This window comes from Schistocerca serialis, chromosome 2 (assembly GCF_023864345.2).
Source record: "Schistocerca serialis cubense isolate TAMUIC-IGC-003099 chromosome 2, iqSchSeri2.2, whole genome shotgun sequence".
NCBI lineage: Eukaryota > Metazoa > Arthropoda > Insecta > Orthoptera > Acrididae > Schistocerca > Schistocerca serialis.
In genome coordinates this window covers 903,876,664-903,900,858 of record NC_064639.1, presented here as the reverse complement: position 1 = coordinate 903,900,858, position 24,195 = coordinate 903,876,664, and the positions used below count along the sequence as shown (strand labels likewise).

At 44.1% G+C, this 24,195-nt stretch overlaps 1 protein-coding gene and 1 non-coding gene across 3 annotated transcripts in view; one reads left to right on the top strand and one right to left on the bottom strand.

Annotated features, from left to right (window-relative positions):
• The window catches only part of LOC126458255 (protein tweety), a 1,040,173-nt gene that overhangs the window by 740,702 nt on the left and 275,276 nt on the right, over window positions 1–24,195 (top strand). The window lies entirely within an intron of this gene.
• On the bottom strand, window positions 23,593–23,665 carry Trnag-acc (transfer RNA glycine (anticodon ACC)). The gene has a single exon. It is a non-coding gene; the product is annotated as a tRNA-Gly (tRNA).

Genomic DNA, 24,195 nt, shown 5'->3' with positions numbered 1-24,195 from the left:
CGGTTTCGGAAAGAACTGATTTTCGGTTTTTTATTCCTACTATTTACTGTAATAAACGTCGAAATCCAACAAAGATCCCCCAGTTTCAAGATACGTAGAATCAAAATATTGAATTAAGTACACAAATAAAGGAAAACTTAATATGTCCACAATTCGCTGCTTTTCCAGAAAGGTGGTAGATAAGTGGTTGAATACTACAAAAAATGACCAGTGTTTTCCCATTGATTCTAATTTTCTGAAAGTCTGCTCAAAAATCATATTTTAAAGGGGATCAGACCACTGTTTGAGCATTACAAATGGTGAGTGCTAAAGGGAGAAAACTGAGTTTCAAGAACTCTATTACTTATTCGTGTTAATTTTTCAGTTTTCATGAGCTACAAGCAGATAAAGACGTAACATGTAGACACACGCAACAGTTCAGCTACTTTCTATTTTTGTAGTATACTATAAATGTATATTTATTAAGTTTTTAATTCATTATTGTTAGCATAATTTCCTTCGTCTTTTATTATTTCATAGAAATAGTAGGTAAATATTTAATATTCTGAAGCAAATGAAGCATTGTCCTTCATTGCTACCACTTCAGTTCGTAAAACTATTTCCACACTTGGGTTGGTGGCATTCTGCAGTACAACGGATGTCCATCGAAGACAGCGAGAGACTACAGTGAACACTACGTGGGATAAGTCTCGGACACTGCACGTATACGCGTACCTTATGCCACGGCACACGGCGACAGGGACACTATTGTCTCAGCAACGCTGTGCCAGTTCGTATGCCATGTGTTTGTTGCTCGTTTCTCTCGGCATTGTTACTGAAAAAGCAACGATCGCTTTTCCCATTTTCTGTAATAACGCAATATTTCAAACGAATGCAAAATTTAAGAACTAAAAATTACTCCCTCTTTAAAAAACGTTTTTTTAACGAAAAATTTCATCACTACTATTGTGGCTAATTGATAGTTCGGTTTTTTATTCGTTTGTGAATTTAAAGCAAAACGTGTGTTGTAAACGAGATTAAATGAATGTCGAAAAATAGCGGTTATACATGATTAAAATACCGGTAACGGTTTTAACGGGTCGATTTTTTCCGTCTCTAGGCTGGAGTGCCATAGCACAAGAAAGCTGTCAACGTCTGTGTCACTAGTGAGGAAACAGCGGGTCAAGTGCATTAAAATAGTGGAGGGAGCTGGCTGTGTTCCTTTTGGGTTGATGCGCAGAAAGCGCGTTGTAGACGCCTGGCCGGGGAATTTCTCTCTCTCTCTCTCTTTCTCTCTCTCTCTCTCTCTCTCTCTCTCTCTCCCACTTCTCCCTCCCCCTCTCTCTATCCCCCTCTCTCCCTCCCACTGTCTCCCTGTCCCTCTCTCCCTCCCACCCTTCATCCGTCCCTCCTTCTCCACCAAAATTAAAAATGCCGCATGGTGACCATTGCACCACGGCACCGGACTCTATTTACTGCTGCCACGGTTTACCTCATATGTAAAGAACGTGTTCACCTTCATTTCACTTGCCCACTTTTAAGTGTTTCCATTATTTAACTTCCAGTGCAGGAATTCCCTCCAGAAAAATTCCATTCTTATTTGGGATTATCATTTCTACAGGCGTCTCTCTCTAGAAGCAACTAAAAGGCTTTCAAGCGTTTGACATAGGTGCTTAGCTCGACTTCATTTATTTATTTTTTAAGCTGAGTCTTGTCAGTTCTCTGTACCACTTTCGTGACAGTTTCCACATTTCCAGCAAGTAACCATAAAGATTTCCAGCGCTGAATAATTACTGCGAAATCAGTGGCGAAAATACCACGAGTAAGAAGATAAATAATTTGCGAAAAAAAAAACTGCTTGTGACCTATGACCTACAAAGAGCGTTTAACATTTAGCTTCCGGTCTAAAATATGTTAAAAATCGTTTTATATATCGTACGTATTATAATCAAACCATGAATAATGACAGACCATTGAAAATCCATAGAAACGCAAACGAACCTCGGAGGCGGACATCTAAATTTATTTCTTTTAGTTTCAGAGAGGAATATGTGACAAAAAGAAAACCATAACTGGTTTTAGTTACCAAAATTCCAACACCCCTCGTGTACATTTCTGTTTCCTGATGGTCATTGCTTTCGTGTTCTCTCACAGCTGTTACACATCTACTGTTCTCAAGTGGCATGGATCTGTCGATCCGTGTATTCGGGGCAAACCCGGACGTGATTTCAACAATTACGAGAGAAGTTCAGCTGGCTTTTCGTGCCGAGAAATGCTGTAGTAGATCAACATCTACATCTACATGGATACTCTGCAAATCACATTTAAGTGCCTAGCAGAGGGTTCATCGAACCACTTTCACAATTCTCTATTATTCCAATCTCATATAACGCGCGGAAAGAACGAACGCCTATATCTTTCCCTACGAGCTCTGATTTCTCTTATTTTATCGTGGTGATCGTTCCTCCCTATGTAGGTCGGTGTCATCAAAATATTTCGCATTCGGAGGAGAAAGTTTCGTGAGAGGATTGCGTCGCAACGAAAAACGCGTTTCTTTCAATGATGTCCAGCCCCAGTCCTGTATCATTTCTGTGACACTCTCTCCCATACTTCGCGGTAGAGAGCTACCGTTCTCTTTCATTAATAGGAGTTCTCTCTGCCTCTAGTCATAAGGCTTATCAATAAATCTAACTAAAGGTCACCTGGGCTCACAGCAAAAAGGCGCCTCAGAACAAAACCCGAATTGGAGACAAAGCATTGGACCTCGTACCGTAACTCAAAACGAAATAGTTTTCTTCTCCCCAGACCAACATTTTTCAATAAAAGGTAAATTTCACGAAAGTTTCCTTACGATTACTCCTTGTACGAAGGGAAGGTCTGTGTCAAATTTTTACCCTCTTCATTTAACAACTTGGTGTAAGATATCGCTCCTTTTACGGTGTATCCTTCCTTGTTGATAAACTACTTCGCTGCGTTAAGAGCAGAATGGATATGATTCACTTGAAGTCAATGTGACGTTAGTCTGACGTAGGCATACTGCTAATTCTCTTATTGCCGTTTTAGAAGACACTTCCGTAAATTCAAGTAAATGTACGCGTGTATTTTTTGTCATTTGTCTTGTAATATGGAAAGTAGTTCTGTTTGTAATCGATGGTAATAGTTTTGTGTGGACCAATGACATCGAGTTCTTTAGAGTCCATGCTCAAGCCTGATGAGAGGAATGTAGTTAAAATGAACAGGATGTTTTTGTAGGAAATTTAATGTAGTTAAATTTTGTACTGGGATACATTTTACCTAGAAGCCGTCGTTTTCGAGTTATTAAAAAAAAAAAAAGTACAAAAAATTACCTTCAAACTCGCCGCCCCTCCCCCCCCGGTCAGGATTTCTATTTTGTTCGTGGCATACACGCATTATTTCCCAGTTTTGGCCTTTGCATTGACTGACCTTATTACGCCACCGACTTAGTCGAGCGCTTACAAATGTAAAATTGACATTAGTGCAAATTTTACCTAACAATTTTGTGAATAAAATAAACAGTTACGTTGTTTGTATTCGCCAGACTTTCTGCCGACGAAATTACTTTGCTTATAAGCGTTGAATCTGGATCGAATTGTCAACGTAATAAATTTTAGCGTAACGTTTACAAAACTCGATTTTTGTTCGCTGGCCTCACGAGCACGTTTAAACTAATAATGTTAACGAAGTAGCAGGCTATGCCCGATCAATAGGGACCGAAATGGTCGATTATCGGTGACACTTCGTGTAATTAGAAATTTTTGTACAATGGTAGGAAGGAGTGCCACGAAAAACATACTAGAAATCCTGACGTGAGATATGAGCTGGGGGGGGGGGAGGGGGGGGGGTTACTGAGGTGCGTTTGAAGGTAACTTTTGAATAACTCGAAAACGGTGGCCACCAGAGAAAACGGATTCCAGTACACAATTTAAGTACATTAAATTTTCTACAAAAAGCTACGTAGGGCTAACAGTAAGCACGTAGCAAGCGAGAGAATATGAAAATCTCGCGTGTGTTTTGTGAACGCCGGCTAGTACAGTACGGGCTGCATAAAACAGCAGCGGTAGGGGCAGCTGCAGCTATCAAAATGCAGCTATTAAAATGCAGCTGCAAATACATGCGGCTGGGTGATCACTAAATTAAAAATGGATGAGTCAGCCTCTCTGCAATTTACTGGAACCTCCATACCAATAGTTTAGGCGAGAGTTCGAACAGTTCACATAATTTTAAAACAGATACCACACTCGTCTCGTCGTCAGCGAAAACTATTTAAACTGACTACCGCCCTCTCGTCGGAATCTAAACCACACTTACTTAAAATCAGTCATAGTACCTATTTTACAAGTCAACCAACTACTGGGTCTTCTCGGCCGAGTAGAAAGATGCTGATCAGAGTAGAATGACCCGTTGCGGACTGGGATGGACTGTTTGGTCTCAGCCGATCCTGGAACTCGTCTTCGGAAATTTGTGGTTGACCTTGATTTCACCTGTTGGTTACAGCCTTTGCTCTGTAAAGACCCAGTTCTAATAATTTCTGCAGCGTTACAAACAGTGCGGTATCCGATGTGAGTGACATAGCTAGAGGAAGCGAAACAAGTACAGATGTCGAAAGGACGGAAGGGGGAAACTCTGGCGTAATGCTTCCTCGTCTAATCGTCGCAGTTAAGAGCAAGCAGAGTGCTAGAATCTTTCATTACTACAGCAGCATATCGGAGGATACCGTTTACGTCTGTGAGTGTGACCAGCTTCTTATAAGAAGCAACTTATTTTAAAGTTCTTCTACGCTCTTTAGTTTAAACTCGTCAATTTCGTGCGTGTCTGTTTATTTATAAGGCACAGTTCCGCGTTTATTAAATGTATAGAGTATATTTTCGCCGCCTTTGGTACGGATGGGAACTGTGATTGCTGTGCTCAGATGTGAGCTGAGTCGGTAACCCTTCCCTCACAACTCCAGGTTAGGTTAGGTTAGATTAGTGTTTTTTAACGTCCCGTCGACAACGAGGTCATTAGAGACGGAGCACAAGCTCGGGTTAGGGAAGGATGGGAAAGAAAATCGGCCGTGCCCTTTCAAAGGAACCATCCCGGCATTTGCCTGAAACGATTTAGGGAAATCACGGAAAACCTAAATCAGGATGGCTGGAGACGGCATTGAACTGTCGTTCTCCCGAATGCGAGTCCAGTGTGCTAACTACCGCGCCACCTCACTAGGTCACAACTCCAGGCAGTGTTAGCTTTGGTCACACAGCATGGAGATGCTGCCAGTAGGTCTCACCGTGAGACGCCGCACGTGAAGATCCGAGGGACGATCATTATATCTCACGTGCTGCCCAATCGGTCCACTACTGTGGCAGGTCAGAGTACTGCCTGCACTGAGGACGACCCGTCACCCTGGTCGAGTGGGTGGTCGTTCCAAGGTGTGGCAGGCAGCGAAAGACTTTCCGAGGGGCCAATGCGGGGCTTGTTTTGCATGTCGGCTGGAAACGATTAAGAACGACGTCTTTGCTAATCGTACCAGTGCCGCTAGGTAGCACTGCATCTTCTCTAAGTCTGTAAGCTCACTTATCTTAACATAAAGAAGACTATTTGCTTAATGATCTGTAATTATTTAGCTGTTTATATATTCGTACTTAGCTTACTATAACTTATTTTGTAAATTTCACATAATATTAGTGTCTTGTATTTTGCGTAGCATTTACCATTCTCTAGTACTGGCGTAATCCGTCTTCGGCGCGAAATTTACACACTGTTTAAGCCGTGGCTCTGCAGGCATGTCAACAGTTGACGAGCGTGTTGCCGCGCGAGATTCCGAGGGTGCCATAGGCTCATTCATTTCATTCAGAATCGGACCAGCTGTCATCAACAGCAGCCGGATCAGTAAATGCTACATCGCAGCTTCATTGCACTTTCCACTGACGCCATACTCATCAAACTTTCTGAAACTCTGCTATTGTTACTGTTACAGTGCTCATTTTCTGAAGGTGACTTCCACGTGAAGTCGAAACCTGCCACTTTTAAATTATTGTTGCTATCTATATAGTTGTTTTAACCTTGTTTCTCCCAACAAAAGAGTCCCTTTCCATCGAAGATTCCAACAGTGAATGAATCTGGCTTTTCTTTTCGAGGACAGAGTGTATGAATTCGCTAGCGTTTTAATTCCCGCCATACCACTTTTTGTGTCGTGTAGCGTTAATTTTGAAACGTCTCCTTAGAAAAATTATACATGATCTGAATGACACAAGACCTGTAGCCTTCACTGACACTGAAGTGTATGAACAAATTAGAAAATTCAAACAAAATGAAAATCAAATCAATACACAGTACAAAAGAGAAAACCGGGAAGTACAAGATCAATTGTTGTTGTTGTGGTCTTCAGTCCTGAGACTGGTTTGACGCAGCTCTCCATGCTACTCTATCCTGTGCAAGCTGCTTCATCTCCCAGTACCTACTGCAACACACATCCTTCTGAATCTGCTTAGTGTATTCATCTCTTGGTCTACCTCTACGATTTTTACCCTCCACGCTGTCCTCCAATACTAAATTGGTGATCCCATGATGCCTCAGAACATGTCCTACCAACCGATCCCTTCTTCTGGCCAAGTTGTGCCACAAACTTCTCTTCTCCCCAATCCTATTCAATACTTCCTCATTAGTTATGTAATCTACCCATCTAATGTTCAGCATTCTTCTGTAGCACCACATTTCGAAAGCTTCTATTCTCTTCTTGTCCAAACTAATTATCGTCCATGTTTCACTTCCATACATGGCTACACTCCATACAAATACTTTCAGCAACGACTTCCTGACACTTAAAACTATACTCGATGTTAACAAATTTCTCTTCTTCAGAAACGCTTTCCTTGCCATTGCCAGTCTACATTTGATATACTCTCTACTTCGACCATCATCAGTTATTTTGCTCCCCAAATAGCAAAACTCCTTTACTACTTTAAGTGTCTCATTTCCTAATCTATTTCCCTCAGCATCACCCGACTTAATTCGACTACATTCCATTATCCTCGTTTTGCTTTTGTTGATGTTCATCTTATATCCTCCTTTCAAGACACTGTCCATTCCGTTCAACTGCTCTTCCAAGTCCTTTGCTGTCTCTGACAGAATTACAATGTCATCGGCGAACCTCAAAGTTTTTATTTCTTCTCCATTAATTTTAATACCTACTCCGAATTTTTCTTTTGTTTCCTTTACTGCTTGCTCAATATACAGATTGAATAACATCGGGGAAAGACTACAACCCTGTCTCACTCCTTTCCCAACCACTGCTTCCCTTTCATGCCCCTCGACTCTTATAACTGCCATCTGGTTTCTGTACAAATTGTAAATAGCCTTTCGCTCCCTGTATTTTACCCCTGCCACCTTCAGAATTTGAAAGAGAGTATTCCAGTCAACATTGTCAAAAGCTTTCTCGAAGTCTACAAATGCTAGAAACGTAGGTTTGCCTTTTCTTAATCTTTCTTCTAAGATAAGTCGTAAGGTCAGTATTGCCTCACGTGTTCCAACATTTCTACGGAATCCAAACTGATCTTCCCCGAGGTCGGCTTCTACCAGTTTTTCCATTCGTCTCTACAGAATTCGCGTTAGTATTTTGCAGCTGTGACTTACTAAACTAATAGTTCGGTAATTTTCACATCTGTCAACACCTGCTTTCTTTGGGATTGGAATTATTATATTCTTCTTGAAGTCTGTTGGTATTTCGCCTGTGTCATACATCTTGCTCACCAGATGGTAGAGTTTTGTCATGACTGGCTCTCCCAAGGCCATCAGTAGTTCTAATGGAATGTTGTCTACTCCCGGGGCCTTGTTTCGACTCAGGTCTTTCAGTGCTCTGTCAAACTCTTCACGCAGTATCATATCTCCCATTTCATCTTCATCTGCAACCTCTTCCCTTTCCATAATATTGCCCTCAATTACATCGCCCTTGTATAGACCCCCCTCTATATACTCCTTCCACCTTTCTGCTTCCCCTTCTTTGCTTAGAACTGGGTTTCCATCTGAGCTCTTGATGTTCATACAAGTGGTTCTCTTATCTCCAAAGGTGTCTTTAATTTTCCTGTAGGCAGTATCTATCTTACCCCTAGTGTAATAAGCCTCTACATCCTTACATTTGTGCTCTAGCCATCCCTGCTTAGCCATTTTGCACTTCCTGCCGATCTCATTTTTGAGACGTTTGTATTCCTTTTTGCCTGCTTCGTCTACTGCATTTTTATATTTTCTCCTTTCATCAATTAAATTCAATATTTCTTCTGTTACCCAAGGATTTCTACTAGCCCTCGTCTTTTTACCTACTAGATCCTCTGCTGCCTTCACTACTTCATCCCTCAAAGCTACCCATTCTTCTTCTACTGTATTTCTTTCCCCCATTCCTGTCAATTGTTCCCTTATGCTCTCCCTGAAACTCTGTACAACCTCTGGTTCTTTCAGTTTATCCAGGTCCCATCTCCTTAAATTCCCACCTTTTTGCAGTTTCTTCAGTTTTAATCCACAGGTCATAACCAATAGTTGTGGTCAGAGTCCACATCTGCCCCTAGAAATGTCTTACAATTTAAAACCTGGTTCCCAAATCTCTGTCTTACCATTATATAATCTATCTGATACCTTTTAGTATCTCCAGGGTTCTCCCATGTATACAACCTTCTTTCATGATTCTTAAACCAAGTGTTAGCTATGATTAAGTTGTGCTCTGTTCAAAATTCTACGAGGAGGCTTCCTTTTTCATTTCTTAGCCCCAATCCATATTCACCTACTACGTTTCCTACTCTCCCTTTTCTTACACTCGAATTCCAGTCACCCATGACTATTAAATTTTCGTCTCCCTTCACTATCTGAATAATTTCTTTTATTTCATCATACATTTCTTCAATTTCTTCGTCATCTGCAGAGCTAGTTGGCATATAAACTTGTACTACTGTAGTAGGTGTGGGCTTCGTATCTATCTTGGCTACAATAATGCGTTCACTATGCTGTTTGTAGTAGCTTACCCGCATTCCTATTTTCCTATTCATTATTAAACCTACTCCTGCATTACCCCTATTTGATTTTGTGTTTATAACCCTGTAGTCACCTGACCAGAAGTCTTGTTCCTCCTGCCACCGAAATTCACTAATTCCCACTACATCTAACTTTAACCTAGCCATTTCCCTTTTTAAATTTTCTAGCCTACCTGCCCGATTAAGGGATCTGACATTCCACACTCCGATCCGTAGAACGCCAGTTTTCTTTCTCCTGATAACGACATCCTCTTGAGTAGTCCCCGCCTGGAGATCCGAATGGGGGACTATTTTACCACCAGAATATTTTACCCAAGAGGACGCTATCATCATTTAATCATACAGTAAAGCTGCATGTTCTCGGGAAAAATTACGGCCGTAGTTTCCCCTTGCTTTCAGCCGTTCGCAGTACCAGCACAGCAAGATCAGTTGGCACAAGTAATACAAGAATTACATATTTCTGAGGACACTCGCGCTCCAGTACGGGAAGAGGGACATAGAAATACGGAACAACCACAAAATAATAACACAGGACATTTCGGAAATTATGAAAGAAATTGGCAAGGTGCACCGAATTTTGAAATGGAACCGCCGAAACGACGTAACAATGACCGATATGCGACTCGCCGACATGATGATTTTGACTATAAGCTGTTCATTACTACACGTAAATTTAAAACATTTAAGAATTCTGGCAACGACATTCATCCACAAGCGTGGCTCCATCAATTCTCTCATTGTTTTCCTCCCAACTGCTCATTAGAGCACAGATTAGAATTTATGTGTGGCTATTTAGAGAATGAACCAGCTGTAAGAATGCAATCGGTCATTCACGATTGTCACAGTGAAGGAGAATTTTACCATGCCTTCCTCTCAGCTTATTGGTCTCAAGCTACACAAGACCGAGTAAAACATAGCATCATAATGATGAAACATTTCGAATTTTCCAGTCTTGTGAAATATTTTGAGGACACGTTGCACAAGAATCAGTACGTGTCAAACCCATACAGCCCCTCACAACTCATCCGCATTTGCTTAATCAAATTACCTGAACATTTACGACATATTATTTTGGCAGGGCGTTGCAAAGACGATATTGAAGCTTTTCAGGGACTCTTACAAGAATTAGAAATTGACACAGACAGTCACGGGATGCAAAAACAGGAAAACAATCACTACAGGTCACATCCGTCACAATTCCGTGACGACAGAAACAATAACTGGACACGACAAATCTGTTCTTACAACGCAAATCGTGACCAAAACAGACACCACCCATATGACAACCACTAGCAGAGTAATAATAATTACAGAGAAAGATCACATTTCCGTATTAATGAATATGACAGAGACAATCATAGAAACAGACAATATGGCAACCAGAACTGTTATTATCACGGGAGGCAGAATAACTTCAGACGCAACGGTCCACCGTGCAGTGATAATTCAGGGAGAAATTCTCCACCACTTAACCGACAAGAAAGAAATTACAGGAACTACCGACATGACGACAGACGATATAATCATAGCGACAGACCTGAATTTCATCAGAACTGGCGGGATTTAAACAGGGCAGGACCTTCTCGTCAAGGTGAATTTGTAGAAGTTAGGTCTCCTAATCTCAATAACGACGCACGCCAACAAAGAGGTAGCAGACAATGACTCGCACTTCAGGCAGCCACGTGCGCCGGCTGGCTCAGAGAAAAATAACATAGAGGCTAACCTTCAGAAAAATTCCAGTATTCTTTACCGACGTATACCGCATGATAATTGCTGTGAAGTTGAAACTCTGCGTAATAGGAAGAGTAAAGGATTGCACCACGTTTCACATGTAAAACCGTGTATTGAAAGATAATCTGCTTTTTAACTTAGTCTTTGCCATAAAATTTTTCACTTCACGCTACTAGTACAATTTGTCACACTGAGGAACTGTTAACATGCAACAATATTTGAAGTTAAATATCTAGTCAAGAACCAAGAGAACTTATTTAAACAGAAATTACGAATGCATTGTATAGTGAAGAGACGACACAGTGTTACTGTGTGTGTACATGCTTGCTTGTTAGTTGCACGATTACGTAACGACTATAAGGCTCACATACTTAGAACATATACTGGTACTGCTAATGAGATTTTAATGCAACATTTTGGTTTACTTGAAAATACATTCTGGATTTAAAGTACTTTCAGTGAGATACCAGATGACACAGTGGTTAGTTTATGTAACAGCGACACGATTTTGTCACGACGCTACTAATGAGTGACAATTTACTGTGTTGCTTTTGCGGTGTATCTGTTTTATATCTGCACAGTTTTTCTGAATTCTTCTGGAAAGTAAAACATGTTTTAGTAGTAACTTTTGTGGTATAGCTACAATGAGACTGCCTTTTCCGTAGCACAACAATACGTTACAGCACAGTACTTTCTTCATCACGGCAATAAGCGTAATAACTAAGATATCTATACGCAAAGCATTTCACTTTTGTTTATCATGAGGTAAGTACATTGACTTCTGCAGAGCTTAGCTTTCGGAGGACGATAACTACGACACTTCCACAGAGATTATCTTACAACAAGACGCACAGTTTAGCGCTACAGTACACGTATTTGAGTGATTAATTTTGTACTTAAAACATTTATTTTTAAAGATATTTGAAGTACAATGATACAAAGGTTTTCCGTGATACACTTCATTCCATTGCTGTAATCTGTAACACCTCAGAAGATTCCAGTGAGGTATCCTCAGCTAAGGGTCGACATATGAAACGTCCCCTTAGAACAATTATACATGACTGTGTTTAAACTGACACACAATATTTTTAGCGCAACGCAATCTGACTTTCAAAAATCACTACAAAAGAATGGCCCTGACTAACATTAACCTATACCTTTCACAAATCACTTACCTCTCAAAAAATCTTCGTTACTCGAACTACTACAATACAGCGAGCGCCACTACTGCCAGCTAAATAAAAGATTCAAACTACTGAAGGCACTAACTACTGATAGGCATAGTTATCAAATGAAAGATTTTGATAGAGAACAAACAATGTATTTACCTTACTAGCGTTCAAAAGTCATAATATATATAGCAGTTCATGCCATCCAGTCTTACAAATTTCAAAACTCCGCCATTCCTCTCCCCACATCCAGCACTGCTGGCGGCTCACCTCCAACTGCGTAACGCTACGCGCTGTTCACATCCAGCTACCCAACACTACAATGGCAGACAACAATGCAAACTAGCCACAGACTTCACACAGCACAGCCAGTGATTTTTATACAGAGCGCTACGTAGCGTTGCCAATAAGAAAACATAAACAGCCTACTTACAATTTTGATAACGTACACATATAGAATAAACAATTCTACGTCAACATACATAATCCTCAAGGCACTATTCAGCGCATGGTGGAGGCTGGGCCGGCCGAAGTGGCCGTGCGGTTAAAGGCGCTGCAGTCTGGAACCGCAAGACCGCTACGGTCGCAGGTTCGAATCCTGCCTCGGGCATGGATGTTTGTGATGTCCTTAGGTTAGTTAGGTTTAACTAGTTCTTAGTTCTAGGGGACTAATGACCTCAGCAGTTGAGTCCCATAGTGCTCAGAGCCATTTGAACCATTTTTTGTGGAGGCTGCTGTGTATCATTGCTAGTTATTCTCTTTCGTGTTCTGCTTGCAAACAGAGCGATGAAATAATTATTCCCTTCCACAGCGTACCCCCAGGAGATGAGTTTGCCAGTCTACTTGACGATGGCAAATTTTGTACCCGCATGACATCATGAATCAACACTAAAGGAAAGGTGCCTTATATGAGACACACAAGTTAAAGACCAAAAGTAAATACAATTAAATTTTATCGTGGTACTAATAGCTCATACTATTTAACTTTACCATAGATTTATTATATTAGCAATAATAAACAAACTTTCGGTGTAGTTATTAAAGCTTCGCAAACAAGGTATTTGATAGAAATCCTTGTTTCCTAATATGAGAGAGTAAGCACATTTTTATTAGTAAGTAATGTGACGTATGAATATACACTTTTTACACCTTCATTGAGTTCTGTTTTTCTTCACTCATTTCACACTATTTAAGTTTATCTTTACGACACTGCAGACATATAAATTTGTCTTCTTCGATACCGCAGTGCCGGCCGCTGTGGCCGAGCGGTTCTAGGCGCTTCAGTCCGGAACCGCGCTGCTGCTACGGTCGCAGGTTCGAATCCTGCCTCGGGCATGGATGTGTGTGATGTCCTTAGGTTAGTTAGTTTTAAATAGCTCTAAGTCTAGGGGACTGATGACCTCAGATGGTAAGTCCCATAGTGCTTAGAACCATTTGAACCATTTTTGATACCGCAGTCTTCATGGTCCCAGCTACAACATTTAGTGCACTAAGCCCATGTTTCCCCATGTTTATCGTCAGAAAAGCGCCCTGTACAGAACAGGCACTCCGCATTCTCGTCATCACTGCTCCCTGAATCACCACTCTCATCAAGATGCACATCAGATACAGAATCAATGGACCATTTTTCCGCTTTACGTTTTGAAGATTTTCTAGTCTTCCCGAATACATTTTTGGCTGCTGTATTCTTAACTTCGGATGGTGATTTATTCTGTTTAGATTCTTGTAATCGCTCCACATATATTTTATAGTTTCGTTTTCGGCATCACTTTCATGAGGAGTATTCGCATGACGATGAACTGAAAAATCATGCTTCCTACAGATGTTTCTATTGATAATCTTTTCTGAAGGCATTCACAGACGCTTCCACTCTTGCTGCTCGATTGTAAGCTGCCCCAAATAACCTGGCTATTAATAATGGCGTGACAATGCGACCTGGGTTACTTGCCAGCCATGTTTCAATCTCTCGGGCATACTAGGTTTCCAGGAGTCCCATAAATTTCATCAGAAATAGCCCTCAGAACACTTAAGTTCTTTTCATTTTATTTATTATACACTCCTGGAAATGGAAAAAAGAACACATTGACACCGGTGTGTCAGACCCACCATACTTGCTCCGGACACTGCGAGAGGGCTGTACAAGCAATGATCACACGCACGGCACAGCGGACACACCAGGAACCGCGGTGTTGGCCGTCGAATGGCGCTAGCTGCGCAGCATTTGTGCACCGCCGCCGTCAGTGTCAGCCAGTTTGCCGTGGCATACGGAGCTCCATCGGAGTCTTTAACACTGGTAGCATGCCGCGACAGCGTGGACGTGAACCGTATGTGCAGTTGACGGACTTTGAGCGAGGGCGTATAGTGGGCATGCGGGAGGCCGGGTGGACGTACCGCCGAATTGCTCAACACGTGGGGCGTGAGGTCTCCACAGTACATCGATGTTGTCGCCAGTGGTCGGCGGAAGGTGCACGTGCCCGTCGACCTGGGACCGGACCGCAGCGACGCACGGATGCACGTCAAGACCGTAGGATCCTACGCAGTGCCGTAGGGTACCGCACCGCCACTTCCCAGCAAATTAGGGACACTGTTGCTCCTGGGGTATCGGCGAGGACCATTCGCAACCGTCTCCATGAAGCTGGGCTACGGTCCCGCACACCGTTAGGCCGTCTTCCGCTCACGCCCCAACATCGTGCAGCCCGCCTCTAGTGGTGTCGCCACAGGCGTGAATGGGTGAACGAATGGAGACGTGTCGTCTTCAGCGATGAGAGTCGCTTCTGCCTTGGTGCCAGTGATGGTCGTATGCGTGTTTGGCGCCGTGCAGGTGAGCGCCACAATCAGGACTGCATACGACCGAGGCACACAGGGCCAACACCCGGCATCATGGTGTGGGGAGCGATCTCCTACACTGGCCGTACACCACTGGTGATCGTCGAGGGGACACTGAATAGTGCACGGTACATCCAAACCGTCATCGAACCCATCGTTCTACCATTCCTAGACCGGCAAGGGAACTTGCTGTTCCAACAGGACAATGCACGTCCGCATGTATCCCGTGCCACCCAACGTGCTCTAGAAGGTGTAAGTCAACTACCCTGGCCAGCAAGATCTCCGGATCTGTCCCCCATTGAGCATGTTTGGGACTGGATGAAGCGTCGTCTCACGCGGTCTGCACGTCCAGCACGAACGCTGGTCCAACTGAGGCGCCAGGTGGAAATGGCATGGCAAGCCGTTCCACAGGACTACATCCAGCATCTCTACGATCGTCTCCATGGGAGAATAGCAGCCTGCATTGCTGCGAAAGGTGGATATACACTGTACTAGTGCCGACATTGTGCATGCTCTGTTGCCTGTGTCTATGTGCCTGTGGTTCTGTCAGTGTGATCATGTGATGTATCTGACCCCAGGAATGTGTCAATAAAGTTTCCCCTTCCTGGGACAATGAATTCACGGTGTTCTTATTTCAATTTCCAGGAGTGTACTTTTACAAGTATTGTGAGATGAGCGCTTTGAATTTGGAGGAATATTGATTATCTTATGGGTAGATCACATAACTAATGAGGAGGTATTGAATAGAATTGAGGAGAAGAGGAGTTTGTGGCACAACTTGACTAGAAGAAGGGATCGGTTGGTAGGACATGTTCTGAGGCATCAAGGGATCACCAATTTGGTACTGGAGGGCAGCGTGGAGGGTAAAAATCGTAGAGGGAGACCAAGAGATGAATACACTAATCAGATTCAGAAGGATGTAGGCTGCAGTAGGTACTGGGAGATGAAGAAGCTTGCACAGGATAGAGCAGCATGGAGAGCTGCATCAAACCAGCCTCAGGACTGAAGACCACAATAACAACAACAACAACATTGATTATCTTATGAAGAAAGTGCTGCCTTAATAGTAACGTCGGGAAAACTTGGCAAGTTTCCACTCATACGACTATTGCCGTTTATGGTAATTTAATAAAATAAAAATAAACGCAAATAATATTACTTTACTATGATAAATGATAAAATATGGCTGACTTATGATAGTATTGTATATTTTTTTACAATGGTCAGCACCTTTAAGCCACACTGACACAGATTCGGAATCATTTATTTTACGATGATTCCTGGTCCTCAGAATGAACGGCATCGACGGCAGGTAATATGAATGACCCATGTCTTTATTGTAGACCTCTGCGACGTGAAATGTCCGGTATGCGATGACATCATGATATTATTGTATAAATCCTATATAAGAATTATAAGACATCTTTCGGACATGAGTGAAAATATGTGCTTGACCTGGTATCGAACGCGGGACATCTCCGAAAGAACACACCATGCATACTTATAAGTGATTCGCCTCGACGGACAATGAATCCACCACCTTCAGTGTGGATGCACAAGTGGAGGGGGCAGTTATTGAACTATATGAAATAAAAGAGTCATAACTTCTGAAAGGGTTGCGTTAGGACGATCAAACTACACGTTTGGCCGCGTGGCATGATGGGAATTAGTATGGTTTGTTTTAGCGACGAAGCTCACTTTCATTTGGATTGGTTTGTCAATAAGCAAAATTAGCGCATTTGGGGGACTGAGAATACGCATCTCGCGATCGAGAACTCTTTTCACTCTCAACGGGTGACTGTGCGGTGTGCAATGTCCAATCACGGAATAATCGGAGCGATATTCCTTGATAGCACGGTACGTGAAGGTTTTGAAAGATGATTTCATTCCCATTATCCGAAGTGACCCTAATTTCGACAAGACGTGGTTCACGCAAGACGGGCCTCGACCCCATAGAAAAAGGAGAGTGTTTGATGTCCTGGAGGAGCAGTTTGGGAACGGTTTCTGGCTGGGGTACGCAGAAGCCACTGGCATGGTCCTCGATTGGCCGCCATATTGTCCGGATGTGAAGACCCTATATTAAAGACAAAATGTACAGAAATGACGCCAAAACCATTGCTGAGCTGAAAGGAGCCATACAGGAAGTCACCGACACCATCGATGTTCCGATTCTTCAGTGGGTCATGCAGAATTTCGCTAATCGTCTGCGCCACATCATCGCCAATGATGGCAGGCATATCGAAGATGTCATAACCTACATCCGAATATATGTAGTGTTTACATACTGAATAAAGTGCGTGCACGCAGTAGCTTGCAACTAATTTACGTTTCTTTTCATATAGTTTAATAATTGTCACACTTTATATAAGAATTATATCAACGCGTGGTGTCTGTTCTTTCTGGCACGTCCGACAGAACAGAGATCACGTGAAATCCACAGCTGTGATATATGTTATGCACATTGAAGGTGGAGGGGGATGGAGGGAGACAGGAAAGGAAGGCGAAGTGTCTATTGATGTTAGCTGCATCGGAAATTCATGCGGAATGGCTGGACCTGGACTGGAACCCGTGTCATGTCAGAAAGAACAGACAACGCATTCTTATAAGTGATTCGCTTGGGTGCGCAGTGACTCTGCCACCTTCAGTGGGGTTGCACAGGTACATCCGACCTCTTGCGGGAATCTCGCAGAAGCGAGCATGGAGGACATGGACAGGGACATCGACTGCGGGTAGGTGGTGCTGGGTTGGAGTTTGGGCCGACCGAGTGGCGTGCGGAGATGGTCCGCATAATCGCGATAAACACTGTGTCCGGATGGCGCAGTGGTTAACGCAGAGGATCCTACATTAGAGTCTCGGACCAGCAGACATTTTCTCTCGTCGTCGCTGATTGTGCATAAAGTCCCGATGCAGCCGACACCAATAGTTCCTTCTGCTTCCTTTCCCTGCTCCTTCTTCCACCTTCAATGTATATAGTTTGTGAAGTGTCACTCTCGCTTATTTGGATCCCAACGCTATCGCATATTACGAATCTCATCGTATTGGACAAACAGTTTCGTTCATGCTGAGAACGTGTCAATAATTATAGGTATTTCTATCCAAAACGAGAACTATAAAGAGTATAGTAATATCCATTCATCTTTAAGGATAAATGTTAACTTAGCACCGATGTCACAAAAACTCCAGACTCTATAAATTTTATAACTGCGTCTAAGCACTCTGTCCAGCCGAGTAATAGCGTCATCGTTGCTGTGTCTGACGCTCTAGATACGTGTTTAAGAAAATGTCCACCAGAGTTCAGCACCTGCTGTGAGCAAAGTCGAGGTGTCACACATTTGGGAACTATCGTATAATAGGCATCTTTGTTCTACACCTGTGGACTGTCGGATCAACCAATATGCCGGGAGAGACGGAAGAATCACGTTAACGGACCTGGGGTGTCGAAGTGCTAGATTTACTTTGTAAAGTTTCAGTGTTGGATTTTTTGTGCAACTGTGTGAGCAGGTGCAGGTGAGACACCCTTCTGAAGCAAGTGACTCTGAGGGGTAAACTGCCTCATTAAAAGTTCCATGCCTTCCCAGTCTCACGATGACATCATCCTCCAGTGGAATTGTGGCGGTTTTTTCCACCGCCTGGCTGAGCTACGGCAACTGTAAAGCTTTACACCTGCTATCTGCACTGCCCTCCAGGAAACCTGGTTCCCGGCAGTGCGGACGCCTGCCCTCGGCGGCTATAAGGGATATTACAGGACACATAGCAACTATAATCGAGTGTCAAGAAGAGTTTGCGTTTATGACCTAAACTCAGTCTGTAGTGAACCTGTGCCCCCTTCAAACCCCTGTTGAAGCGGTCGCTGTCAGAATAAGAATGGCGCACGAATTGTCTGCAATGTATGTCGTCTTCCAGATGGTGCAGTACCCCTGAATGTATCAACTGACTGACTGTTCAACTCTCTAAACCTTTCCTACTTTTGGAAGATTTTAACGCCCATAACCCTTTGTAGGGTGGCACTGTGCTTACTGGCCGAGGCAGAGATGTGAAATTTTTACTGTCTTAGTTCGACCTCTGCCTCTTAAATACTGGGTTCAAATGGCTCTGAGCACTATGGGACTTAACTGCTGTGGTCATCAGTCCCCTAGAACTTAGAACTACTTAAACGTAACTAACCTAAGGACATCACACACATCCATGCCCGATGCAGGATTCGAACCTGCGACCGTAGCGGTCACGCGGCTCCAGACTGTAGCGCCTAGAACCGCACGGCCACTCTGGCCGGCTTAAATACTGGAGCCGCCACAGATTTCAGTGTGGCTCATGGTAGTTACTCGGCCATTGATTTATCAATTTGCAGCCCAGGACTTCTCCCATCTATCCACTGGAGAGCACGTGACGGCCTGTGTGGTAGTGACCACTTCCCCATATTCCTGTCACTGCCCCAGAATGAGGCCCATAGACGTCTGCCCAGATGGACTTTAAACAAGGCGGACTGGGAAACTTTCACCTCTGCTGTCACCGTTGAATCTCCTCCACATGGTAACATCGATGTGGTGGTTGAGCAGGTGACTACAACAATTGTTTCTGTTGTGACTTGGCGAGACAGCCAAGCCACTACGAGGTAGCCGAAAGGCACGCGTTTAAGCTCACGCAGGCTGGCGTGAGGTCTGGAACAGTTAAAGGAATAGAGACTAGCAAAAAAGGTACGTAGCTTCTGGAATACTTAACTTTAGTCCATAATTGGTGAACATCGGTCTGACGGTACATGCATCACAAGATAAATAGCAAATGATAATGGCGCGTTGCTAGGTCGTAGCAAATGACGTAGCTGAAGGCTATGCTAACTATCGTCTCGGCAAATGAGAACGTAATTTGTCAGTGAACCATCGCTAGCAAAGTCGGCTGTACAACTGGGGCGAGTGCTAGGACGTCTCTCTAGACCTGCCGTGTGGCGGCGCTCGGTCTGCAATCACTAACAGTGGCGACACGCGGGTCCGACGTATACTAACAGACCGCGGCCGATTTAAAGGCTACCACCTAGCAAGTGTGGTATATGGCGGTGACACCACAATTTCTGCTGCAGAAAACGCGATCCCTCGCTCTTTAGGGCGCCCAAGGCATAAGGCAGTCCCTTGGTCGCCGGAAGTCGCTGAAGAAATTAAGGAGCGTCGGCGAGCTCGACAGCTGCATAAGCAGTACCCTTCCTTGGAGCAACTTATAGCCTTTAACCGGAGCAATAGTTTTTCTGACCTCTTCCCGAGTCCGGTCGAAATACGCCTTGTTCGGCTCAAATCGCTACTCCACCTGCCACAGTCGGATGGACGGGCCGGAGAGAATGCGTCCACTGGGGGAGTCCTCCTCCATGTCGGTCCACGCGCAACGCCGTGCCAAACAGGCTGCGCTGTGCTGCTGCGTGGCTTCTTCTGCTCCGCTGGCACGTCGAGCTCCCAGCCGCCTGCCTGACGAGAGGGAGAGAGCGCTCCGCCCGGCCCAGCCTCCTTCAGGAAGCCGCCGCCGCCGCCGCCGCCGCGCCGCCAGCTATTCCTGTCGCGCGTGTCGCCGCCACATCAAGCGAGCACTTTGGCGGCGCCACACACGGACCGCCCTGCCCTCCTCCGGCGGCCGGCGTGCTCCGCTGAGTGCTGCTCAGGCCTGCTTTACACTGCAGCCAGTGGAAGCGAACGCGAGCGATCGAACAATCCCTGACAATTGGGCGCTGTTCACTGCCATTCACTTTCAGGGTGCTTATCATTAAAATTCTGCTACTCACGGAGGACCAGTGTGGGCTGTAATTATCGTATTGCGGCGAAATTTGGTAGATAATCTAATGCGTTAATGCGGGACCGTCTTACGATGAAAAAAAAATTAGTCCAAGTTTTGGCCTCTAGGTGAAATCTGGCGCTGTGAACAGAAATGTTTCCATACGCAATGGGTTAGGACTGCGTCACTGGCAGGAAAGACCATCAAGTGAAAAAGGAATGATGATGATTTTATTATCAACAGCCGCTTACACAACTTAAAACCTCGTGATCGGCACCAGGTTTCGGTTTCCGTCACAGATCGAAGTTGATGACATGTGGATTGGTAATATTTTGTAGAGCCACATTTCGCACTACAGGGTATTGTGAATACATAGAACTGCCGAATTCGGGATACTGTTGAATCGCGTATTGTGCACGAAGGGCCACTGCACTCGTCGTATGTGGTTGTGTGCTGTGCTGTGGATTCACGAGAACCTTTATTCTCGGTCCGATCTTCTTTCAAGAGAATACTGCCTGTCAGGTGCACCGTGACGTCTGCTCGTCATCGAGACATCTTTGTACAGCACGTGATTCCTGCTTTCGAGAGGAAACCAGCGACTGTTTTCACGTCGCACGTCCAGTGAAAGGGCTCCTTAATACAACTTCCATGAATGTGTAGTCTCCAGATGTTTTCCAGGTGCATGGCCTGCAAGATCACTGATCTGAATCAAAAAGGGTTCAAATGGCTCTGAGCACTATGGGACTCAACATCTGAAACATCAGAGGTCTTCGGCCCCTACAACTTAGAACTACTGAAACCTAACTAACCTAAGGACATCACACACATCCATTCCCGAGGTACGATTCGAACCTGCGACCGTAGCGGTCGCGCGGTTCCAGACTGAAGCGCCTAGAACCGCTCGGTCACTCCGGCCGCCTGATCTGAATCCTTATTACTTTTGGCTCTGGGGATATCTAAAAAAAAGCGGTTACCAACAAGTTCAGTCTCGAACACGTTGCTCAGATTCCACCGGAACTGTTACCAGGAACAGTTGATAACGTCGTTTTACGGATGCACCATCTCGTAGACGTCTCCGGAGAAAGCAGCAGTTGATAATAAAATCGACATTAGCCCTTTCTCGCTTGTCTGATCTTTTCTGGCCTCTTCCCGTTCCTAATCCATGTTGTGGTCTTCAGTCCAAAGACTGGTATGATGCAGCTCTCCACGATACTATATCCTGCTGTGCAAGCCTCTTCATCTCCAAATAACTACTGCGACCTATATCCTTTGAATCTGCATAGTGTTTTCATCTCTTGGTCTCCCTCTGCAATTTTTTCCCTCCACGCATCCCTCCAGTACTAAACTGCTGATCCCTTGATGCCTCAGAACATGTCCTGCCAACCGATCCCTTCTTCTAGTCAGGTTCTAACACAAATTTCTCTTCTTCTTAATTGTATTCGGCACCTCCTCATTACTTACGTGATCTCCCCAACTAATCTTCAGAATTCTTCTGTAGCAACACATTTCAAAAGCTTCTTCACTCTTCTTGTCTAAACTGTTTATCGTCCATCTTTCACTTCCATACATGGCTACACTCAATACAGGTACTTCTTTTGTTTCGTTTACTGCTTGCTCAATGTACAGGTCGAATAACATCGGGGACAGGATACAACCCTGTCTCACTCCCTTCTCAACCACTGCTTCCCTTTCGTGCCCCTCAACTCTTATAACTGCCATCTGGTTCTGCGCAAATTGTAAATAGCCTTTCGCTCGCTGTATTTTACTCCTGCTACCCTCGGAATTTCAAAGAGAGTATTCGAGGCCGGCCGTTGTGGCCGAACGGTTCTAGGCGCTTCAGTCTGGAACCGCACAACCGCTACCGTCGCAGGTTCGAATCCTGCCTCGAGCATGTATATGTGTGATGTCCTTAGGTTAGTTAGGTTTAAGTAGTTCTAAGGTATAGGGGACTGATGACCTCAGATGTTAAGTCCCATAGTGCTCAGAGCCATTTGAACCATTTTAAGAGTATTCCAGTCAACACTGTCAAACGTTTTCTCTAAGTCTACAAATACTATAAACGTAGGTTTTCCTTTCCTTAGCGTATCTTCTATCAGAAGTCGTATGGTCAGTATTGCCTCAGGTGTTCCAACATTTCTGCGGAATCCAAACTGATCTTCTCCGAGGTCGACTTCTTTCAGTTTTTCCATTCTTCCGTAAAAGATTCGTGTTAGTAGTTTGCAACAGTGACTTATTACAGTGATGGTTCGGTATTTTCACACCTGTCAGCACTTACTTTCTTTGGAATTGGAATTATTACATTCTTCTTGAAGCCTGAGAATATTTCGCCTGTCTCCTTCATTTGCTCATCCTCGGGCATAGGTGTGTGTGTTGTCCTTAAGTTGGGTTAAGTAGTGTGTAAGCCTATGGAACGATGACCTCAGCAGTTTGGTCCCATAGGAACTTACCATCTTGCCTTGCCTTGGAAGAGTTTAGTCATGGCTGGTTCTTCTAAGGTCATCAGTACCTGTAACGGAATGTTGTCTACTCCCGGAGCTTTAACTTGACTTAAGTTTTTCAGTGCTATGTCAAATTCTTCACTCGGTATCATATCTCCCGTCTCATCTTCATCTATGTCCTCTTTCATTTCCATAAAATTGCCCTCAAGTACACCGCCCTTGTACAGACTCACAGCATATTCCTTCCACCTTTCTGCTTTCCTTTCTTTGCTTAGGACTGTTTTTCCATCCTAATCCATACGGAAACAAATCTATACGTCTTTCTTGCATTCATAGCGCCAGATTTGCACCTGGTGCCCAAAACTGGAACTTTTTTTTTCAGCGTAAATCGATTTCGCATTAAGGCATTAGAATATCTAAGAAGTTTCGCTGCTAACGATAATTACAGCCTACTCCGGACCTCCATGATTAGCTGTACTTTTATTGTAACCACGTGGTATCTGTGACAATCCTTTAGACTAGAGGGGACAGAAGAATGAAAATCAAATGATCGTATGGCATATATTGGCTGAGATATACCCTTCGGTGTTCGACCGTCGTATTACAAGTCTTTTTAGTTGGTGCCACTTCGGCGGCTTGCGTGTCAATGATGATGAAAATGACGACGGACACACAACACCCAGTCCCCCGTCGGGAATCGAACCCGGGCGCCCCTGCGTGGTAGGCAGTAACGCTACCGCTGCGCCACGGAGGCGGACGAGGGACAGAAGAGATACGGGAGAACGAGCATGGCCTACGAACGCTGCGTTACTGCTTTTCGGTGCTATTATTCGGTACACACAATACAATAGTGTAGTATATAGTAAGATCTACGACGCAAAACTCTGACTTTCAGAGAGGATTATCTCTCATAAATACAGGCGATGTAACCAAAATGGCTTTGGAAAGGAAGAATGTAGGTTTCTGAATTTGTACGTAAACGTGAAATCAGTGTAGGTAGTGCAGTTTGAATTGCAGCTCCGGCTGTACTTAGCATTGGTGCAGAAGTTTCCATGTACTCTATCTGATCAAGCCCATCCGGACGCCCCTACGTAACAGCCGTCACGAGAGGCGGACCCACCGGTATAAAAGCAGGCGGCGAATATTTTGATATCAGCAGAGCAGAGTAGAGTAGAGTAGCAGTAACTGCAGAATGGGTCAGATGTCAAAGCTGCGTGACTTCGAAGGTCGAGTAACCATTGCATGTCAGCTGAGCAACAGATCCACCAAAGATATGTAGGTGTT